Raw genomic sequence first — 21,743 nt, forward strand, 5'->3', positions numbered from 1 at the left:
AGTGTTTTTCCTGCATTTTGAAGTTCTCTTTGCGCTTTGTCACAAAGTCAGACCAAGACCAAATAATAGTGTTATATTTTTTTAAAGTCCAGCACCAAGTGGGTGAGTGTAGGTAATCATGATTGCTGATCTCGTAAAGTTCTAAGCAAATGTGCTGAAAACTGCAACTGAAAAGTTTTTCATTATTTCACATTTCCAACAATGTACCAGTGTCCCCCCCCCCCCACCTACTTTTTTTCTGGGTAGGGTGCATATACCCTGACTCAATAAAATATCAAACTTCATAAGTTGTCAGATACAGTGGGCTTTTGTGCTACAACTGATGTCACACAGCTGCAAATACTTCGCAGCTTACCACCACAAAAAGAAAACCAAAATCTGATAATCTGTTGATGCATTCTTGCATTCTGCACAGATGTGTATATGTGAGTCCGCACACACGAGTGTGCAAATTTTCATGTATGTCTCTGAGCGCGTGTGCGCTTATGGACGTGTGTGTTTGTGAGTGTGTGACACTCGGTGCAGGCTAAATCTTTGTATTTTTCGGTACTTGCTACATCATGCTTCAGACAAGATGTACATCTTAAAATACCCCCAGGTTCCCCTAGCTTGCCTAGACAGTGAACTCAATAAAGAAGGCTTGCTGATAGCCCATGCCTACGAAACTGATGGTGTTTCTAATGCGCTGTGTAACATAAGTGAGTTTTCATAAAGTGCTATGGAAAATATGACTGAAAAAGTGTTTGTGTGTGTGAAGATGAACTTGTTTTTCCTCTTTCCCCAAGCTCTATCAAATCAGCTCACAGTTCTATGAACTACTCTCATTTCTGCCTTTTGAGTAGAGCACAGTATGACGTACAGGAACCAACTGACAGTCCCACGTTCCAACTTTGTTCTGATAATCAGAAGTGTTAACATAACTTACTCAGAATACATCAGTAAACACAGATCAACATATCACAAGTTTCAGTATATTTAAAATATATGTATTGTTTCCTTACCTGTACAGCAAGGGGTTAAATTCTAATTCTGCCTCTGGCAGACAAAGTTGCTATAAAAAGTCCTAATAACCACGGCATACTTGATGTCTGAGACGTCAGCAAACAGTTGCAAGAAAGAAAAACAACAAATACAAACTTGCCACCCTTGTCTGCCTTCATAAGAGTGCAGTACTCCCAAGGTAATCTTGTTAAATCCTGAGTGCCAGAGTGTGTTTTTCAGTTGGGTGCTGCTCCAACAGCCGACAAATTGTTTCCACTGCAAACAGCAGAGAACAAACCAGAAAGAGAGCGAGAGAAAAGAGGGCACATATGACCAGAAGGGAACGTGGGCTGGGCGTCTCTGGAAACAGCAGAAGCAGAAACAACTACAGCAATGGCTGAGCATAAGGGGAGGGGATGGTGGTGGGGGGTGGGGCATTCAGTCTCCTCGAGATAATTAGGTGCACTGTCCTGCTTGGAAGTTGGAACAGCCAGCTGTTAGAGCAATCACAACTTTATTTGCAGCTCTGACTACTGTTTCAAAAGAACATGCCTGACGACTTAATGGCCGAGTACACAACTGCTGATTCTGTTTCAACTTATTTGTTTAGCCTTATGTTTCTGTATAACCCAAGAAAGCTCCACAACCTACCATAAAAGCTGACTCTCAGACTTAACTGCATGTTTTTATACTCCCAAGGACCCCCTTTCCCCACATAAGGTAACATGGTTGGGGTGTCCCAACTCTTTTGAAGTTCATTTTTTTTAATAGATAGCTAACAAACTACATGTATGCAGGTTATAGGTTAAAGGAATTAACATAAAAAGACAAAGCAAGATACTTGCCTTTTTACAGATGTGACCCAGTAGCAATATTTGGTTAAATGACTCAAGAAAGTGAAGGGAGATCCTTAGAATCAAACCCAGGACTACATAATGATACTTATTAGCATCTCGTAGGCTTAACCCTTTCTGCAATGATCTATTTACAAATGATAGCCTGTTACATGTAGTAGATTTCTGTATTCAGAAAAGACACTGAACTCGGGAACTTCAATTAGCCTAATTGAAAATGCAGAGGCAAGGAAATCATACCCATTTATACATACTGAATTTATCACACTAAATGTGATATTTTATTATTATTATTATTATTATTATTCCTGACGATGGTGCAGTGCAAGATTCTTGCACGAATGCAGAATTTAAATAAATAAATTAAATTCACAGCAAGAAAACAAAATCATGACTTTACTTAGGAAACTCTGACATATTCATGAAGAAATTTACATAATTTTTATATAAGTTCATAGATTAGTACTAAGCTAACTGTCCTTATGAGCCATTTAAGCCTAGCTAATTATCCCTTGTGAGACTCAAACCCTGCACCTTGTGTTTGTAAGGCAAACACCTTAACCATTAGGCCACACTTAGATTCACAGATTAGTGCTACCCTAACTGCCCTTGTGGGCCATTTCAAGCCTAGTCAATTACCACATATGGGAATCAAACCCTGCACCTTTTGTCTGTAAGGGAAATACCTTAATCATTATGCCAGCAAATATTGCCCCAGACTAGGTGCAATCGGAATGGGACAGATACCTGACATCTCATCTCAGTTTTGTCCTCATGGCTCTCAACCTTCCATCTCCAAAATATGGAACACTACCTCTCACAATGCGGAACAAATGGGCAAAGTGCAGAACATTTATTAACAACTTTAGCTAGCAAGCTCACATTTATTCATACTTAAACAGCATTCTTTTGATAAATTAATATGATTCCACATTATTCAGCATTATTTACCAGGAATATGTGTTAGAAAAAGTCTTAAGAATAGATGTGTTCTAAGATCCTTCATTTTGGAACAGCATGGAAAATAGAAGCTTTAAGACTTAAAATAAGGAATGTTGCTTGTAATGAGGTACAGCTGAGAGGTATGTTTGTTTTGTTCAGAGTCACAGGGAAGCTGGAGTCTGTCATGGTACTCAACAGGCATAAAGCACAGAAGCAATGCAGGATACGATGCTAGTACACTGCAGGGTGCACAAACACTGCATCCCTCACCTCCGGGCAATTTACAGTCTTACTAACTAGCCTACCAGTGCACATTTTGATGTTGGAAGAAGCTGGAAACTCCACAGAAAAATCACATAGGGAAGACAATGAGCCCCTGCACAGAAAGCACCCTATAATGGAAATGAAAAACAAGCACTGGTAGCATGCTGACCTTTGCAAAACTGCACTGACCCCACAGTTTTCAAAATCCAGACATCAATGAATGCTAGTTTCACCTGTGGTACATCTTTGGAATGAAGGAAGTACAGTGTCCAGTGAAGACTCAGACAGACATGGGGAAGAACATACAACCTTTGCTCTGTGGGCTGTGTAAGGGGGAGTGCGCATGCACATCCTGTAATGGAGTGGTGCCCCATTCAGGATTACATTCCCTGTCTTCTGCGCAGTAAGTGCCAAAATACACTCCAGCTCTTCCCCCAATCCCAAGTTTACTGATGACGACAAACTGGATACAATTATTTGATTCCCCATTAATCCGTAACTGCTTCAGCAAACCTGAGGCTCAAAAAATGGTTTCACACAGAATGCTAAAAATGGCAGCATGACAGTATGATACAATTCCTCAGGTAGCCTCGTCCATGGGCTACTGCTAGCCATGAGAGACAAGGATTCCTCAGGTAGCCTCGTCCATGGGCTACTGCTAGCTGTGAGAGACAAGGATTCCTCAGGTGGCCTCATCCATGGGCTACTGCTAGCTGTGAGAGACAAGGATTCCTCATGTAGCCTCGTCCATGGGCTACTGCTAGCTGTGAGAGACAAGGATTCCTCAGGTAGCCTCGTCCATTGGCTACTACTCGACTTGATCCCCAGCCGCACAAAAAGGTATTAATAAACCTCACATACAATTAGCATGCACTTCACCTTTATCATGTATCCATGCCATTTTAACGTGTGTCTTTTTCAGCTGCAGGGGAAAGCAACATTACTACATCCATTCAAACAGCACCATCTCCCCAGTACTTGTTCATCTGCAGTAACTAAACTGGTCCAACTGTGACATAGGCTCAGGTGAATTGGAAATTCCACACAGAATAACTCAAAGGAAAACAGCTATACAAAGCAAAATGCATAAATTAGTTATAAGTAACAATATATCAGCTGGAATCTGCCTTCTTTTTTATTACTGGACAGTTTAGGAAACAGTGAAACCTTTGTGATTTAGAAGATGGACACCTGCAAAATTCCAAACATTCACTAGTGCAGGAGGTACCTGCAGAAATGCACGCACAAACAACCTAAAGCTTTACACCCTACACCTTCTGGAGGAGCAGATAAGTAGGTATACAAGGTTCCACTGTGTTAGTCCGTCCTAATTTAGTGCATGGCTGATACAGCTGTTGACTGACCTCAGTGTTAATACTAAGCATCACTGTGCCATTTCAGAGTTGTTTGTCGTACATTATGGTGATTGTGCTTCATCTTCCTCTCCAAAATCAGTCACTACTGTTGTGAAAAGAAGTAATCTATCAGGACAATAAGTTCTATCCATGTTATAAGTTTTAATATTAAACAAAGCCACTTTATAACTCCCTTCTCAAAGGCAATATAACAATTTAAAAGTACACTGAAAAGAATTAGTGTCTGTACAGGACATGTCAGCGATTCTGAAGTAATTAACTATCCTGGTGCTTAACAATGTTCCTTCAGTCCTAAAAGTCTGAAAGCCATAAGGACACCTACAATAAGCACAACAGGGGTAAGGTCTAATGGTGCTGTATATCTGTCAGCTTGAGCTGCTTTTTTCATCTTTACCACATGATTTGAGGGATCTGCTTGATGTAATCACACTTCTGCATGAAATGATAGGCATGTGACCAGCCCACCCAGATGACACTAATTCTGTTCCCTGGTTAGCTGGGAAATGGATCCATGCTCACACCCATGGAGCCAGTTTTAAGAACGCTGTTTATCATTAAGGAAAAACTCCAGCACCTCTGCTACCGTTTCATACTTAACAATTGTCTGATGTGCAGCAGAAGCAGTACGTGTGTGCACCACGAAGCAGTGTCAGCAAGTGCTGTGCCTAGCCACAAGGGTTAAATGTGTATAAGAAAAAGCAAATGGCTCCCAGAGAAGCATATAACGTTCGCTTGCTTAACAAAGTTACCACAATGAAGTCACAAGTTAACTCAAACCACTGACACTAAAGGAACAAAATTCCACTGACATGTGGCTCAAAACGTATCACATTTGGCAAAAAGATCAGGAAGCTGTGGGTTCTATTCCCTCAACAGGTGCTTTGTCTCCAGTGCCAAAACTGTAGTGAAGTACGAGTATTAAGTTAAAACACTGCGCATCTGTGTGTGTGTCTCTCTCTCTCTCTCTATATATATATATATATATATATATATATATATATATATATATATATATTTATATGGGTCTATGTTCCTTCATTGAATTTAAGGTTCATTGAACCGTAAATAACCAAACACAGTCAACCCATACAAACACATAAATTTGAAATTACACTCTTCTGAAAATCATACCCCTGAATGAACAACCACTTAAAATATAAAACAAGAAACAAACACATTCGCCAATATTTTTGCAGGCGGGCAAGCACCCCCCCCCCCACACCCCCTGCACATTATATATACCAACTCCGAGATAACACTACAGTGACAGCGGGTAGATTTCCGTATCCTTACTGTGATGCAATCTCCATCTCTAAGCTAAGAGTGGCACAATAATTAACGTACCATATCCTGAAGACAGATGATATTACCGACATATCCAGACTTTCATCCTTCTCTTCTATTAAACACATAAACTAATACTGCGCCATAATTGTTCTACTGACCAGACACATCTCCCCCACCCCTCCTTATCACAAACCACAGGGCAAAACACCTAACCACATTGTCAAAGCCCACCCCGAAGTGAAAATATTTCCAACCTTACCTTTAGCTGCACACATTTCACTAGATAACAAAATCTCTGTTTATACCGAATATTACATTCTAACACATAAATACCACTTTTACCATTGTTAAACCTGCTATCATGGCTGACAAGCTCCTCCTTATCTGCCTAGCTTCTTTACTCTTAATTCTCAACCTCGCTACAGCTATACCCTCGCTTACCCCCACACATCAATACACAACAAACTCCTCCAACCATCTCCCCAATAAATGACTCCGCTTCTCATAAATCTCCGTCAGCTTTTTCCCTATACCCTCCCATATTACTCAAGCCACAAACTGGCCTCCTCACCTCCTACAAAGCCACACTTGACACCAGTATCATCACCTAGGGATAAAAAAGCACTACCCATGGTACTCCTTCCTCATTACCTACTTACTCAAATGTGGAGACATACATCCTAACCCAGGCCCACTTTCAAATCCTAACCAAAACAGTAACCCCAAAAATTCAAACATACTTACTCTGAACCTTAGAAGTATATGTAATAAAATAGCCCCATTGAATGCCTGGATTTATCAAAATAAACCTGACATACTAGCCCTTACTGAATCATGGCTACATCCCAATGTAAAAGACTCAGAAATAATACCGCCAAACGTTGTAATAACCAGAAGAGATAGAACTAAAAAAAGGGGGGGGGTGGTAGCAGTTCTATATCCCTCTACACTCAACATCATAACCTACACCAATAATATACCCACCTTTTCCAATGCTGAGGTACAATCTCCTTTTTGAGCCTCAATATATCAAAAATAATTTGCATAATAGTAATATATATCCCACCAAATAACAATATACAAGTGTTGGAAAATATTTTATCCTGGACATCCCAAACAATAAACCTTGAAACAATAATCTTAGGAGATGTAAATATAGACTGGCAAACCATTGCTTCCGACTCCCCCACAAATAGTATAAATCTGTACGTTTTTTCTCAACTTATCGATGCTCCAACAAGATACAAAAAAGATCTTACCTGCCAATCCACCTTAGACTGGATTCTAGTATCCCACCCTGCCAATTACCCCTCTTGTGGTACACTGTCCAACTCCCTGAGCGATCATCTACCAGCTTATTCCCTTAGAACAAACTCCCAACAACTAAGAGTACACACTATAAAATCAGTTAGGAACTCAATTAATTTTTGTCAGCATAAATTCAACAATCTTCTACAGGAAATAGACTGGACACCCTCTAAACTACCCCTTAATGCTGCTGCACTATACTTTAATAACACCTTCCTTCACATACTTAATACCCCAGCTCCCAAACTACCCCTTAATGCTGCTGTACTATACTTTAATAGCACCTTCCTTCACATACTTAATACCCCAGCTCCCAAACTACCCCTTAATGCTGCTGCACTATACTTTAATAACACCTTCCTTCACATACTTAATACCCCAGCTCCCAAACTACCCCTTAATGCTGCTGTACTATACTTTAATAGCACCTTCCTTCACATACTTAATACCCCAGCTCCCAAACTACCCCTTAATGCTGCTGTACTATACTTTAATAGCACCTTCCTTCGCATACTTAATACCCCAGCTCCCAAACTACCCCTTAATGATGCTGCACTATACTTTAATAGCACCTTCCTTCACATACTTAATACACCAGCTCCCAAACTTCCCCTTAATGATGCTGCACTATACTTTAATAGCACCTTCCTTCACATACTTAATACACCAGCTCCCAAACTACCCCTTAATGATGCTGCACTATACTTTAATAGCACCTTCCTTCACATACTTAATACCCCAGCTCCCAAACTACCCCTTAATGCTGCTGCACTATACTTTAATAACACCTTCCTTCACATACTTAATACACCAGCTCCCATACTACCCCTTAATGATGCTGCACTATACTTTAATAACACCTTCCTTCACATACTTAATACACCAGCTCCCAAACTACCCCTTAATGATGCTGTACTATACTTAAATAACACCTTCCTTCACATACTTAATACACCAGCTCCCAAACTACCCCTTAATGATGCTGCACAATACTTTAATAACACCTTCCTTCACATACTTAATACACCAGCTCCCAAACTACCCCTTAATGATGCTGCACTATACTTTAATAGCACCTTCCTTCACATACTTAATACACCAGCTCCCATTCGTATGAAATGAATCAAAAAGAACTCAGCGCCATGGCTCTCTAAGGAGTGTAAACACCTGATGAAGCACCATGGTTCTGTAAGGAATGTAAACACCTGATGAAGCACCATGGCTCTCTAAGGAATGTAAACACCTGATGAAGCAAAGGGACATAGCCTGGACAACCTGGAAACAAAATAAAAATAAACAAAATCATGTTCACTTCAAAACACTACGTAACAAAGTGATAACACTAATCAACAGACATGAGAAGTCATATTATTCCAAGCTCCAATTCCAGCATAAAAATCAACCCCAGTAAATTTTGGCACTCCTTACCTTCACTACTTAACCCTGGAAGAAATGGAGAGCACACCCTATCACCAGATACCCCTCCATCACAAATAGCCGAAAACTTCATTAAGCATTTCATAAAATCTCGGACTTATCAACTAACACCCCTAATGCTGGACCCCCTCACCCTTAAAACCTATTCAGGTACCAACCCCAGGCCATCAGCTACTTCTAACCCTGTCATAACTAACCCCCCTACTCAACAAAATGTCATACAAACCCCATTCTCATTTCAGCCCATACCCATTGACACCATTAAGAAACTGCTACAAAAACTAAAACCCTGCTCTACCTCAGATGATAATCGCCCCCCATACTACCTCAAACTGGCTGCTAACTCAGTCGCCTACCCAATCAGTATCCTTATAAATAAGTCTTTATCTGAATCAGAAGTACCTACGATATGGAAACAATCTCACATTATCACCACAAAGGAGGCAACTCTTTTGATCCATCCAATTTCCATCCTATATCCATCTTGTCACCCATATCCAAAATTCTCGAGAGAGGTATCCATCAGCAGGTAATGCAATATCTACTGCAAAACAACCTTTTAACCAAAACCCAATATGGCTTCCAACCTAGACATAGCACAGCTACAGCCCTATTAGCTTTTACAGATACCGTGAACAACGCCAGAGATGCAGGATGCTACACAGCCTCAGTATTCCTTGATCTCTCTACGGCCTTTAACACAGCGTCTCACTCCTTACTTTTGAACACACTGTCTAACTTGAGCTTCTCACATAACACAGTAAAATGGTTTCAGAGCTACCTCAAGGATCTTAAACAAGCAGTGAAATGGTCCAATGAATTCTTTCCCTTCTTCCACAACTCTACTGGAGTCCCCCAAGGCTCCATCTTAGGACCCCTATTCTTCAACATTTTCACAAACAAGCTTCACACTGCCTCTCACCCTGGGACCCTCATTCAGTATGCTGATGATTCTAACAAAAACTCAACAGTCCTTTACTGCAGTCGAATCCTGGCTAAGAAATGCCCAACTCTTTCTTAATCCAAAGAAGACGAAACTAGTTCTCTTTCATCACAAAAACATCTCCCCTGTCACTGATCATTTCAACATCCTTGCATCTGACAACACTGTCATTGAAATAGTGCAGGAAAACAAACTTCTAGGTGTTATCATTGACAATAAACTTTCATTTGACCCCCATATACAGCAAAATATAAAGAAAACTCATCAAAACCTAGGACACTTATATGGAAACAAACATTTCTTTATTGCAGCAACCAAAACTACCCTTGCAAAAGCATGTTTACTCCCTCCCTTCTGTATGGTGCCTCTGTCCTAACTAACTTACAAAATTCTACCCTAAGCAAGAGGGAACAGTGGTATAACAAAGTTTGCCACAAACTCCAAATGTCACACACACACCACTGTAAACCACTCCTAGAATTAAACTGGCTTGAACTCCCCAACCAACTTGCCCTTATTCAGCTGTCCACCTTACACAACCTTATTTTCAAGCCTACTGCCTGCCCTGCACTAGCCAGTCTAGTCACACCTTACACACCAAATTGATCCCTACGATCAGAAGACAAAAATCTCTTAGCTATCTCAAAACCCACAAGAAAACCTGGTCATGCTCTGTATTCATACTCTGTCTCTATACTTTGGAATTCACTACCTCTAACTACCAGGTCTATGTCTGCACTAATCCTTTTCAAAGCCTCTTTAAAACATCATCTCAAAAATACATGGCTCTGCTCCTGCATAAAGCCTGCCTAATGCTCAGGTCTTCCTCTTTCTGTCACATTTCAATCCCTCACAGACTGCAAGATCCTAAGGCTCTTCTAACGCCTTCTCTGTTTCTATACCACCAGGCTTTCTTGCTTCTATTCTTCTTAATTCTCTCTCACTATCTGCATCACTTTCTGGCTATTTTCCTACGTGAAACTAACATTCTATTTTGCTTGTACTATTACAGTCAATGTCACACAATGCACTACTACCTACGTACTACTTTTTTAGACAATGTCTATATCATGTATGGCGAGAGTGACTATTATTGTCTGTAGTGTTTTAACAGTATAGAATTGTCTACGTCTAGTAATATATTTCAACATCTTGTAGCAGTTTGTTCTTTCAACTTTTTTGTATAGTATTTCTAATGTAATTTTGATTGTACTGGATTATACTGTATTTGTATTGTACTGTATGTGGGGCTTTTCTCCCTGGGCCTCTGCTGAAAATGGGTTCTATAGACCCAGTCAGACCACCCCGATAAACAAATGTCAAATAAACATCTGTCATGCTTCAGGACTGGTACGGCAAAAGTCACAAAAAGGAGCTATACCTTTCCATCTCCCACTACCAGAAAAACAGTATATATGTCGATTAAATAAACTTTGACATAGTGTATATTTGTATATTGCACAGTTATCACTCTCTCTCTCCCTCTCTCTATCATATATGGATCCCATTTGATCCACTGAATTTACGTTTCATCGAAACATAAATTCGCGACCTCACTTACACGAAAGTGCATTTTTTCGAAAATAAAAACATGCAGTTTGCATGTAACGTTAGTTGTACATCAACGTTTAGTGTTTATGTACAACTAAGCAAACTATTGCTGAGATCTTGGTACAGTGGGGATAAGGGAATATTCCCTTTTCCCCACTGTAGTGCGATCTTGGAGTGAGAATATTAAAGTAGGGGGTGTTGGGGGCACAGCCCCCCACTTGGGAGGTGCAGGGGGGCTTGCCCCCCTGCATAATTGCATTTAGTGGGGGTTTTTTGGTTTAGGTTTTACTTTTGTTTTTACACAAAAGTGCATTTTCGAAAAAATGCACTTTCGTGCAAGTGAGGTCGCGAATTTACATTTCGATGAAACGTAAATTCATTGGATCAAAGTAGCTCCGTATATATATATATATATATATATATATATATAAATATAAATATAGATAGATAGATATATATATATATATATATATATATACATACATTATATATATATATATATATAAAACTACATATCTTGCACAGTTACCTGAAGTGTAGGAATGATGTCACTAAATTCAAGTCATGCATATCACAAGCCCCCACCATTGCGTCTACTGGAAGACCCTTGGAGCAATGAGGTTGTTGCTCAGGGGGAGATAAAATTTTCCAAAAGATGCTGCTCCCAGTAACAATGAAGGCTGTCCTCCATAATAGTCCTTGTAACCTTGTGTGTATAATCAATCCACAAGCCAAAACGAATTTCAATGAACTCACAACTAGTTTATTAACATTAAAAATAGTAGAAACAAAGACGGACTTTACCGCTTTCATCTCCAGCACAGAGACTTCATCAGAATCATCTGTTTCATGTCAAACAGTTTTTATAATAGTACATTCATTCCAATTGGTTGGCCAATCAATGTTAAAATTTAAAACTTGCCAAACCTTTAACCCTTCATTCCTAGTGCTAAAATATTTTTAGTGCTGAAATATTTTACTGATGGGAAAGCAGTTCTTTAAATAATTTATAAATACAAATACAGGATGTCGTCTGTTTAGTACAAATATATGCCAGTAAATAAATAATGTCTTTTGGCTTTTCCCGGTTAGGGGTCGCCACAGCCGAACTCCGGTCTGCTAATGACTGGCAGTAGATTTTCACGGTGCCGAGTTGCCAGCTCGACGCCCAACCTTCAACAAAGGCATGCCCTTTCACGCATGTCTTTTGGAACGCCACTCGACCCGCGGGGAGGACATGCAGACTCCACACAGAAGGCACTCCCCGCACACTAGCTGAGACTCGAACGGGAGAACCTCTTGCTGTGAGGCAACAACGCTACCACTGTACCACCGGAGATTATCAAGTAAATAAATAATAAATAAGAAAATTTTTGGAATGAATGTACTGTTATAAAAACTGTTTTAGACATGAAACAGATGATTCTGATGAAATCTCCGTGGTGGAGATGAAAGCGCTAAATCTGTCTTTCTTTCTACTATTTTAAATGTTAATGACCTAGTTGTGGGTTTACTGAAATTCGTTTTGGCTTGTGGATTGATTATACACACAAAGTTACAAGGACTATTACGGAGGACAGCCTTCATTGTTACTGGGAGCAGCATCTTTTGGCAGATTCGTGGTGGAACTTTTTTGCTTTTGGAGAGAAAATTTTGTCTGGCCTTCATGGGATTGGTTTAATGGTGTCAGGACTTTTCCAGGCGCAAGCTGCATGATGAGCTGAACAAGCTCATCTGCAGGCGGGGTCACCCAGGAGGTAGAGGGTCGAGCACAAAAAGCCTGAAGGAACACAGGCTCCTCGGAAGAGGGATTGGTGGGCTTCCAGTCACCCCTCTGCTTAAGCATTTCCAGGATGTCTCGAATGAGACATCATCAGGAGCTGACCGTGGGGATCCCTCTCCTTCATCATAGTCCGTGTCCTTGGTGAGGGACTCCCCTGGGGAGTTTATGTGCTTCCTCTTGCACTTTGTCTTGTGTGGTACCTCTTCAGTGGGGGGTTCTGAGGAGGACCCTGAAGAAAGGGCACCCTGTGGCAGGGTATCCTGAGGCTCTTGTGCTCGAATTCCTGGTGCAGTGGCTTGTGTTAGCAAACGCTCACAGGAATGACATATCTGGGATTCTGATGCCGATGGCTTGCCTGCAGAGGCAAGAGCCCTCTCCATCGCTTGGAAAGTTGGCCCGCTTGAAGAGGGATGGGAACCCAGAACCGAGAAGGACAACCTCGGAACTGGGGTCACGCCCCGCTCCAATGAGCCTGGTCCCAAGGATGGAATCTCAAGGGGACTTGGTACCGAAAACACTCCTGGAACCATGGACGGCACCGCAGAAAAAGCAGGAGCCGTGCCAGGAACCAAGGAGCCTGCAGTCTCCAGTCCTAAACTTGAAGATGGCCTGGCCCCTAACGAGTTGAAGACCAAAGGGTCGACTCTGGTGCCACAGTGAGATTCACTAGTGGCAACAAAGGTATGGGAACCGATAAAGGCGTCGGTGCTCAATATTTCAAAGCCTCCAAAGAGGTCAAAGGAGGAGAGTAAGCTGGAGTCCATGGAGACAGATGCCCAAATCCAACAGGGAGTGGGGGCTTAGAAGGTGTTGCAATCCCTCTGACCATAAGCAGCTGGTCCACAAGGTGCACCACGTCCAGTTCTGAGAAGCTCCTGATCGATTTGGTGGAAATCCCCAACAGTGATTCTAGTCGTTCTAGGAAAGGGCTAAATTGCTGCCCCACAAAAGGATCAAGTAAAAAGGAATATCGGGTCTGTGCAGTGATTTCCAATGACACCAATGCCTCTAGTTTAGAGAACTGTGTAATAAGGGTTTACAAGCTTGGAACTGAATCCGTGGTTAGGCTCGGTGTTGTGGTAGGTGTAGAAGTCAAATATTGAGGTTTAGGTGGAGTTGGTGCCATGGAAGTTGTCGGTGCCGACGATAAAGAAGTTGTCGACGGTACTGAGGACGGTGCCGTGGAAGCTGACTTCGACTCTGGAGCCGAAAGGTAATTTTTGGTATTTTAGGTCTTGGTTCCTCCTTCTTTGTATCAGAGGGAGAAGAAGGAACTGAATAAGGTCTCTTTTTGTGTTCCTTGTGCTCTTTTCTGGGAGGAGGTGAGACTTCCGACACAGAAATAGCCTCTGAGAAAGGCATCTTAAAGAGACCTTTCAAAATTACTTTATGTTTTTGTTCATTAAGAGTCCAGGAACTGAATCCTTGACAAATGGAACAAGGAGGCTGAACTGACAAATGGAGAACTCCCAAACAGTAAACGCACGATATATGGGAGTCAGTGTTAGGCATTTTGCGACTACACTTGTCGCACTGTTTAAACCCTGAGGCTCCTTTTTTCTCAGACATTATTCACAGAAAGGACAAATAGTATTAATAAAAAAGAGATTTTTTTTTGAAGGAAATAAGGTTAAAGAAGATAAAATACCAACTATGGTATGAAAGATTACCACAGAGGGTAAAAGGGAAAGGTGGTACCAACAATGGTACTACAGAATACCATAAGGTAATTAAGGAAAAGGAAGGGTACACTAGAAAAGCAAAGTAGGTAAAGGCTGACGAGAAAGAAAAAATAAATTTAAATAGTAGTAAAGTTAAGAACTTCTGAAAAAAATAAACGCTTTATACTCAATAAAACTAAATACTTAGCTTGACAGCAGGTTTGACACGGCTTTACAGCTACGCGGCAAACAAGATCTGAGGTAACACGAGGAAAGGCATTGTGGGTAAAAGCATAGCTCGAGAGTTTTTTGGCTGGCACGAGCTTGTTATAAGGCCGACTTGGTTCCAAAGACGGAACCGACACCCATCAGTAAGGAATGAATGAAGATTAACAAGATCAGATCAATGTGTTTGCGAACCCCTCAAATATCTGCCTCTAGATGAAGAGGTCTGTCACTTCAATAACTCCTTCTTAACCATACTAAACCAACAAGCCCAACTGACACTTAAGAGAGAGAAAATAAATGATGCCCCATGACTAACCGGTCAAACAAAACAACTCAAGAGAGAGACAGACAATACATGTAAACCTTAGTACAAAACTAGGACCCAATCCTACCTAAGTAGATATCAGTGTCTCAGGAACCGCACCAAGGCACAAGTTTGTTATGATAAAAAGAACTTGTCCACAAACCAGACTACACATACAAAACAAAAACAAAAAATGACTTTGGCAAAATTTCAACAACTTTCTTAAACCAGGAAGAAAACCCACCCTAAATACCTTCCCATCTGAAACCAGCAGGGACATTGCACAGAAATTCAACAAACATTTCATATCCAGTACTCTACTTAACTTAGACAATAACAACCTACATCACCCCACCTAACCCTGCCTGACCATAACTCCATACCCCAACTCAACCTGCATCTCCCCACCTAAACCCCCATGACCATAGCTTCATATACCAACATAACGTATAACAATCTATATCGTCCCACCTAACCCCCCTGACCACAGCTTCATATACCAACTCAACCTGTAACAACCAATACCACCCCACCTAATCCCCCTGCCCATAGCTCCATATACCAACTCAACCTATAACAACCTATATCGCCCCACCTAACACCCCCCTGACCATAGCTCCATACCCTAAGTCAACCTAACATCCTACATCACCCCACCTAACCCCCCTGACCATAACTCCATACCCCAACTCAAACCTATAACAACCTATATCGCCCCACCTAACCCCCTGACCATAACTCCATACCCCAACTCAAACCTATAACAACCTATATTGCCCCACCTAACCCCGACCATAACTCCATACCCCAACTCAAACCTATAACAACCTATATCACCCCACCTAACCCCCCTGACCATAGCTCCCTACCCCAACTCAACCTAACAACCTACATCACCCCACCTAACCCTCCTGACCATAACTCCATATCCCAACTCTAACCTATAACAACCTATATCGCCCCACCTAACCCCCCTGACCATAGCTCCATATACCAACTCAACCTAACAACCTATATCACCCCACCTATCCTCCTGACCATAGATCCATACTCCAACTCAACCTATAGCAACCTAACCCCCCTGACCATAGCACCATAAACCAAATCGACCCCACTTAACTCCCCTGACCATAGCTCCATACCCCAACTCAACCTAACAACCATCCAAATACCATCAAAATACATTAAAAAAGACTGAAACCCACAACACTTATTCCTGTCATCTGAATACCTCATAAAAAAGACTGAAACCCGCAACACTTATTCCTGTCATCTGAATACCTCATAAAAAAGACTGAAACCCGCAACACTTATTCCTGTCATCTGAATACCTCGGTATAGCTGCTGACACCAACTGCTACCATGTATCTATCCTAATTAACAGATCCATTACAAAAGTCTATATCCCAGCCCTATGGAGTGAGGTACTGGCAGCGTATTAAGCCTACCTGATGTGACATTTATTCACATGGTGGGGACACAGACAGTCACATATACTGTGTCAAACAGCTGCAGACTGGTGGCATATCAAGGTGTCTATACGCTTCACACTTAAGCTTTGAACTGTGGCTTCTGAAAATAACACTGTCTCATTGTCCACTTTAGTGGTGTCTAAAGTGGGAACTGTTGACCAGTGCTGAACCACTGAAACACAGACATATGGTTACTGTAAATATGTATTTGTATGTGCATGAAGACATTACGGAAAACTGCACTGGGTGTGTAGGCTTACAGTGACCTTCAAGTGCCATGGGATACAATCTCTCTAGGGGAACTCGGATGTCTGCTTGTCATAAATATTGCCCTGATGTATCCCTTGTGGAAAAGTACTTGAAAGTGACAGATATAAGGTAATGTACTATGAATTCTTGGGGCCTGCCATATCAGTGGTCAAAGACGTTTTGTGAATAGCATCAGAGGCAACTGCTGTCACCATGACATTTCTTAGAGATATTAGGCATACAGTAAATAGTGTATGGTGCGGAGATGCAAAGGGGAAGAAACTGTCTCCACTGTCAGTCAATGTCATCTACCTTTAGGAGTGATCTTTAAGAAATGGGACCTTATTTATAGGAAAGCTACTGATTTCTCAGGTAGCATGCAGAAATTAGTACTTGCTGTTGAACAGAACACTGAACTCGGCATTGGCAATTTTTCTTCTGGTCAAAGGCGTATTTTACCAAATGGAAATGTAAAGCGGCATTTATACAGCATCCATAGATCAGTACATGTACATAGTATATATATTTATTTATTATTAGTTCCCGGTAAACAAATACCAAAGTTCAACTGAGCAGTGCCCTTTTACAACACAGGCCCATGGAGAAAAGGTTTATTATACAGACATCGTGGACAGCATTTCCACTGCTTCACCATTTACAGACAGTTTCACTTCTGAGCAACAGTTTCATTATTCAGACATCTTTGACATCAGCTACATCATTTACAAACAGCTTTGATTAAAATTAACAATTACATGGGTTGTATAAGAATACTTTTTATTTACTTTTTTAATACAGGAAGGTATATGCAGTGCAAAATCATCAGTATGCAAGGGCTGTCAGGATTTATGCAAGAGCATTTGTTACTATAAAGACTCGTTCAAAATCTAAGAGACAGGAAGTTAGAATAAAGAGTTAGAGAAGCCCAAAGAAAGGAGGGAGGGTAGCAGGCACAATGACGATAAAGGAGATGCGATGATAGAGGAGGGTGTAGTTGTGATAACAGTACATTACGTTTTATTTAACCCAGAAGTATAACATGAATTCCCATAGCTATATTAGTACCAGTTTAACCAAGTGCGGTGCAGGTGCAAAGCCATTTACCTATCAGGTGCTGCTTCAGTTGGCATTTAAAGTCCTATCCAGTTGCAGACTGTTCTTAAGTGGAGTGAGATGGTATTCCAGCTATGAGCCATGCAATGACAGTACAGGGAGTGTCCTGCATTGCTGTTAGGTTTATTTATGGAGCGTAATGACTTGTCAATGGAGCACAGAGGTCTCTTAATACTGTACGTTTCAATGATGGAGTGAAGAGTTTGGCATGTTTCAGGATTGTGTAGTTGTAATTAATTGTGAGTAAAACATAGAATTATTTAGTCTGAGCCAGTTTAGTCGTTTTATTAGAGACAGTCAGTGGTGTGATCTATATTGTTGGCTTGTAGCAAATTTGGCTACTTTATTGTAGTATTGTCCTAGTTTGGCTGATAGAGAGGAGTTGAGACTGGGTAGGATAAGAGACATATAATAGGGTATGGAACAGAAAAGAAGTATGTACGAATGTGCCACGTTTTATGCATTCAAAGTTACATCAAATCTACAGTCACTTTGGTACTATGTGTAAAGTTTTCTGCAGAGTCAGGATATCTCCTGTTAAATATTTGCACTATAGCATATCTTCAGTCTCTATTAAGTTTTTTTTCCCCCATGTGTCAAAATGTGTGCAGAAAAGTGTAAGGCTGTGGGCTTTCAGAAATACTTGGTTGCGATGTGCAGGACAGTTGTTTGGTTCGACATGATTGCTGCCAACAGGCCTGGTGGTCTAAAGCAGCAGTAGCACAAAGTGCTGCCAAGTGACGGAGATGAGCTTCTCGACAGACGATCATTGCCATTCCCATTTTATACTTGTTCTTTGCATACCAGGTTAATCACAAGAGGCTTACGGCCTGTTTTTAGTTGAGACTCAGGGAAGTGCTTGCACTGACTAATACCAGCTTGCGCAGTTCAGACTTCTGTATAATATCTCATCTAAATGGTGGCGCCCCAGAGATGCTGCATACCCTTCATTACTACTGTTCTATGTTAACGCAATGAAAACCTCTGTTATCATTTTATACTTTATGTTTACATTCAGGATGAACTAGAAAATGGTCCACATGGATCATTGCTCTTCCCAGTTAACCAAAACACAAATAAATAAATACATAAATTAATTAATCCCCTCCTGAAGTCTTAAGTCTCTCCATCACTATGCACGTAGTGCCGACAACAACTTAATCTGCAAAATATCTTAAGGCGAAACGCTACAGGCAACATCCACTTTTACTTCTTCAGATTCTATCAGAAAGGATAGTGATGAAACAGCTCAATGACCATGTGAATAAATACTGCTTGTCATGACAACTACAGCAACTCTTTAAAGCTCGCTATAGTGCTACAACTGCCTTTGCAAGCCAAAATGATTCCATCTATCACAGCATGAATTAAGGGTTGCCAAGAGGAGTCATTATTCATTGACATCTCTATGACACCTGGGTGTCTGACGAATTCATGTGAAGCTCTATGATAAGAGTTCAATAATTGGCCTGTTAACTACTTACGAAGTGTCAATCAGCATTCTGTAAGGCATTCAGTGTTGAGCCCATTTAATGGTCTGAAATAACACACCATGCGCTATGTCAGACACCAAAACAGTCCCCTTTCTTTATAAATGCCTTCTGGTGGCAACCTATGTACAAATGACGGGATGCTCTGTAGAATAAATCTGTGCATCACGGAGTTTAGGAACAGACTCATTAATGACCTAAGGGATTGCTCACCAGATACATAAACAACCACTGTTATATTAAGTCCTAATAAAGCTTTTGGAACACACCAGAAAATGGATGTGATGCATAGGTAAGTTGCAGTGGTCAGACCTGACAGCAGAGAGGTAGGCTTGCTTCTTCAGTTTGGAAGTGTTGGAGGCTATATCAATCAATACTCCCCCTCCTTAGTTAGATTCAAAAAGCATCAAACAAAGGAAGTCAAGCAACAACAGCTCAAACACGGTCAAAAACTGATAAACTGTCTCCTTTTAAGTACCAGATAGTGGTCATGACATTAATGGGGGGATCCTATTCTGTCGTCCCTGTAGCTAGAATACTGTACCTCATCTGCTGCCTTACTCATCCTTCCTAAGGATCTCAATATTGTCAGCAGTTTCACCTTGAAAGATCTACAGAAAGAACATACAGAAATATTTTGTAACACATTAAGGTTACGATTCCTGGCATCCAGAAAAGGTATCTTGGTCATAGTTTTATTAAACAAGGCCATTACACCAACACATACTATTATCAATCAAACAAAAACATAGCTGTCAAGACCAAAAAAAAAAAAATACAAAGCAAAACTATCAAAAAAGGAACAATGCAAACCCAAAAAGGGCACCCCTTATAAGCAAATACGACCACAAACACCTATAAAACAGCAAGTCAAGGGAACAAAAACAAATGTATAAGAGTAACAATAACCAGCACCATTTATTAACATCATTAATGACCTCAAACAACAATCATCCGTCACTGAAATAATACGTGTCTCTTCCAATGACCCCTATAATATATATATTCTATGGTCACACCAAATCCTTCTAGATGCACAAATAATATGAACATTTAATAATGAAATTAAAGAAACATGTAAAAAACTGTAATTCGACTGCAGCACATTGACAAAACAAGGTACAAGGAGTACTACAATATGTTACCAACATGCTTCAAACACAAACGCCATCGCTTTGGTATGATACTAAAATGGTGTGACCTACTATGCATTACATGCAGCAAATTGCTTGAAGTAAACTGCATTCAGGAGGGGAAGCCCTTGCAACAGCAGCAGCATCCAGAGTACGGACAAACAACTGCCATGGATTAAAAAATCTTTCTGGCAGAGACTTTCAAGTTGTCCTTTGCAATAAAGGACTACCTTACAAAACAAGTGGGTATCCTTCTCTATTCGATATAAGATATAATTATGCATGGATGTCTTAATTACACTGACAGAACAGATCGGTAGTTCTAGCTAGTCTGTGTATTGCAGCTATGCAGGTAGTGTAGGCAGAACATGCGAGAACTCTGCTACCCGGCCAGACATACTAACATTATGAGAATATACCTGCCAAGTGCTTACGCCATCATTTTGTACAAGTTAGACACCTGGGAACTCTCAAAGTTTGATACGAGATGTAAGACTTTAGGCATATCCCAGGGTCTTTGAAATTATGGGCAAAGCCTCAGGACTAACTACCTTATATCACATTTTTTTTACCAACTTCCTGCTATTAATACCACTTGTGCTAAGATTTACAGCAGATGGCAGTTACTAAATTATGAAAACAAACACCACTGAGGTGCTAAGGCAATAAATAAATATTTTTTTTTAAATTCACTGTATAACATTTCATGCATCCATTTCCAATTAAGATTTTAATATCATGGAACTTATCTTTTTCTTACGTTTGATATGAAGAATTCATACTGCAAACCAGCTCAGTCGGCTTGTTTAGAAGTTTTCCATACCACTGTATCAATCACGGCATACACAGTCATAAGCAGAATTTGTGTCACTTCTTACTTTTGTTAGTGCAAGTTCCAGGTGATAAGCACATGAGGAATGTAAAAAGCAATTGTGATTGGCATAAATAGTCACCACAAAGAAAAATAAATAATGAATTCATGTCATAGATCAGAGTTGTAATTCAGCTTTGCTCTTGTGAATATCACAGCTGAGGGGGGAAATTATAATGACCTATAATTCACCCAATGCTAACCATACTGCATATGTTTCTCACTGCACTTTATAGCACTGTCTTTTTTATGTTTGCTCACTGTGAAAGGAAGAATATGCTCTCATTTGTTAATACTGCCTTGAAAATGCATCTTGCTGTATTTTATACTGTCTAACGATTCACTGCAATGTTGTCACTAGCACGAATGATCATTGTATGCACTCTGTATTACTGATTTTTTTTCCACCTATGTTTTGTGTTCGCTCACATGTTTGGTCATTCAGTTCCTTAGCATATAACTTGGAGCTTTTCTTCTTGATACCTCTGAAAATGGG

The 21,743-nt window shown here is 40.5% G+C and overlaps 1 protein-coding gene across 4 annotated transcripts in view; it reads right to left on the reverse strand.

The window, feature by feature from the left end:
- FOXN3 (forkhead box N3) overlaps positions 1 to 21,743 on the reverse strand; it is a 1,826,558-nt gene that overhangs the window by 995,020 nt on the left and 809,795 nt on the right. The window contains exon 1 of one of the 4 annotated variants that reach the window (XM_044074689.1): positions 1,002 to 1,350. The exons of 2 other annotated variants lie outside the window; for them this stretch is intronic. The gene's annotated coding sequence lies outside the window, so the exon portion shown is untranslated. Of the gene's footprint in view, positions 1 to 1,001; positions 1,351 to 21,743 lie in introns of those variants that run through there. One more of the 4 variants, XM_044074692.1, reaches the window with a different exon arrangement.

This window comes from Protopterus annectens, chromosome 6.part0, assembly GCF_019279795.1.
Source record: "Protopterus annectens isolate FY-2018-M chromosome 6.part0, PAN1.0, whole genome shotgun sequence".
NCBI lineage: Eukaryota > Metazoa > Chordata > Ceratodontiformes > Protopteridae > Protopterus > Protopterus annectens.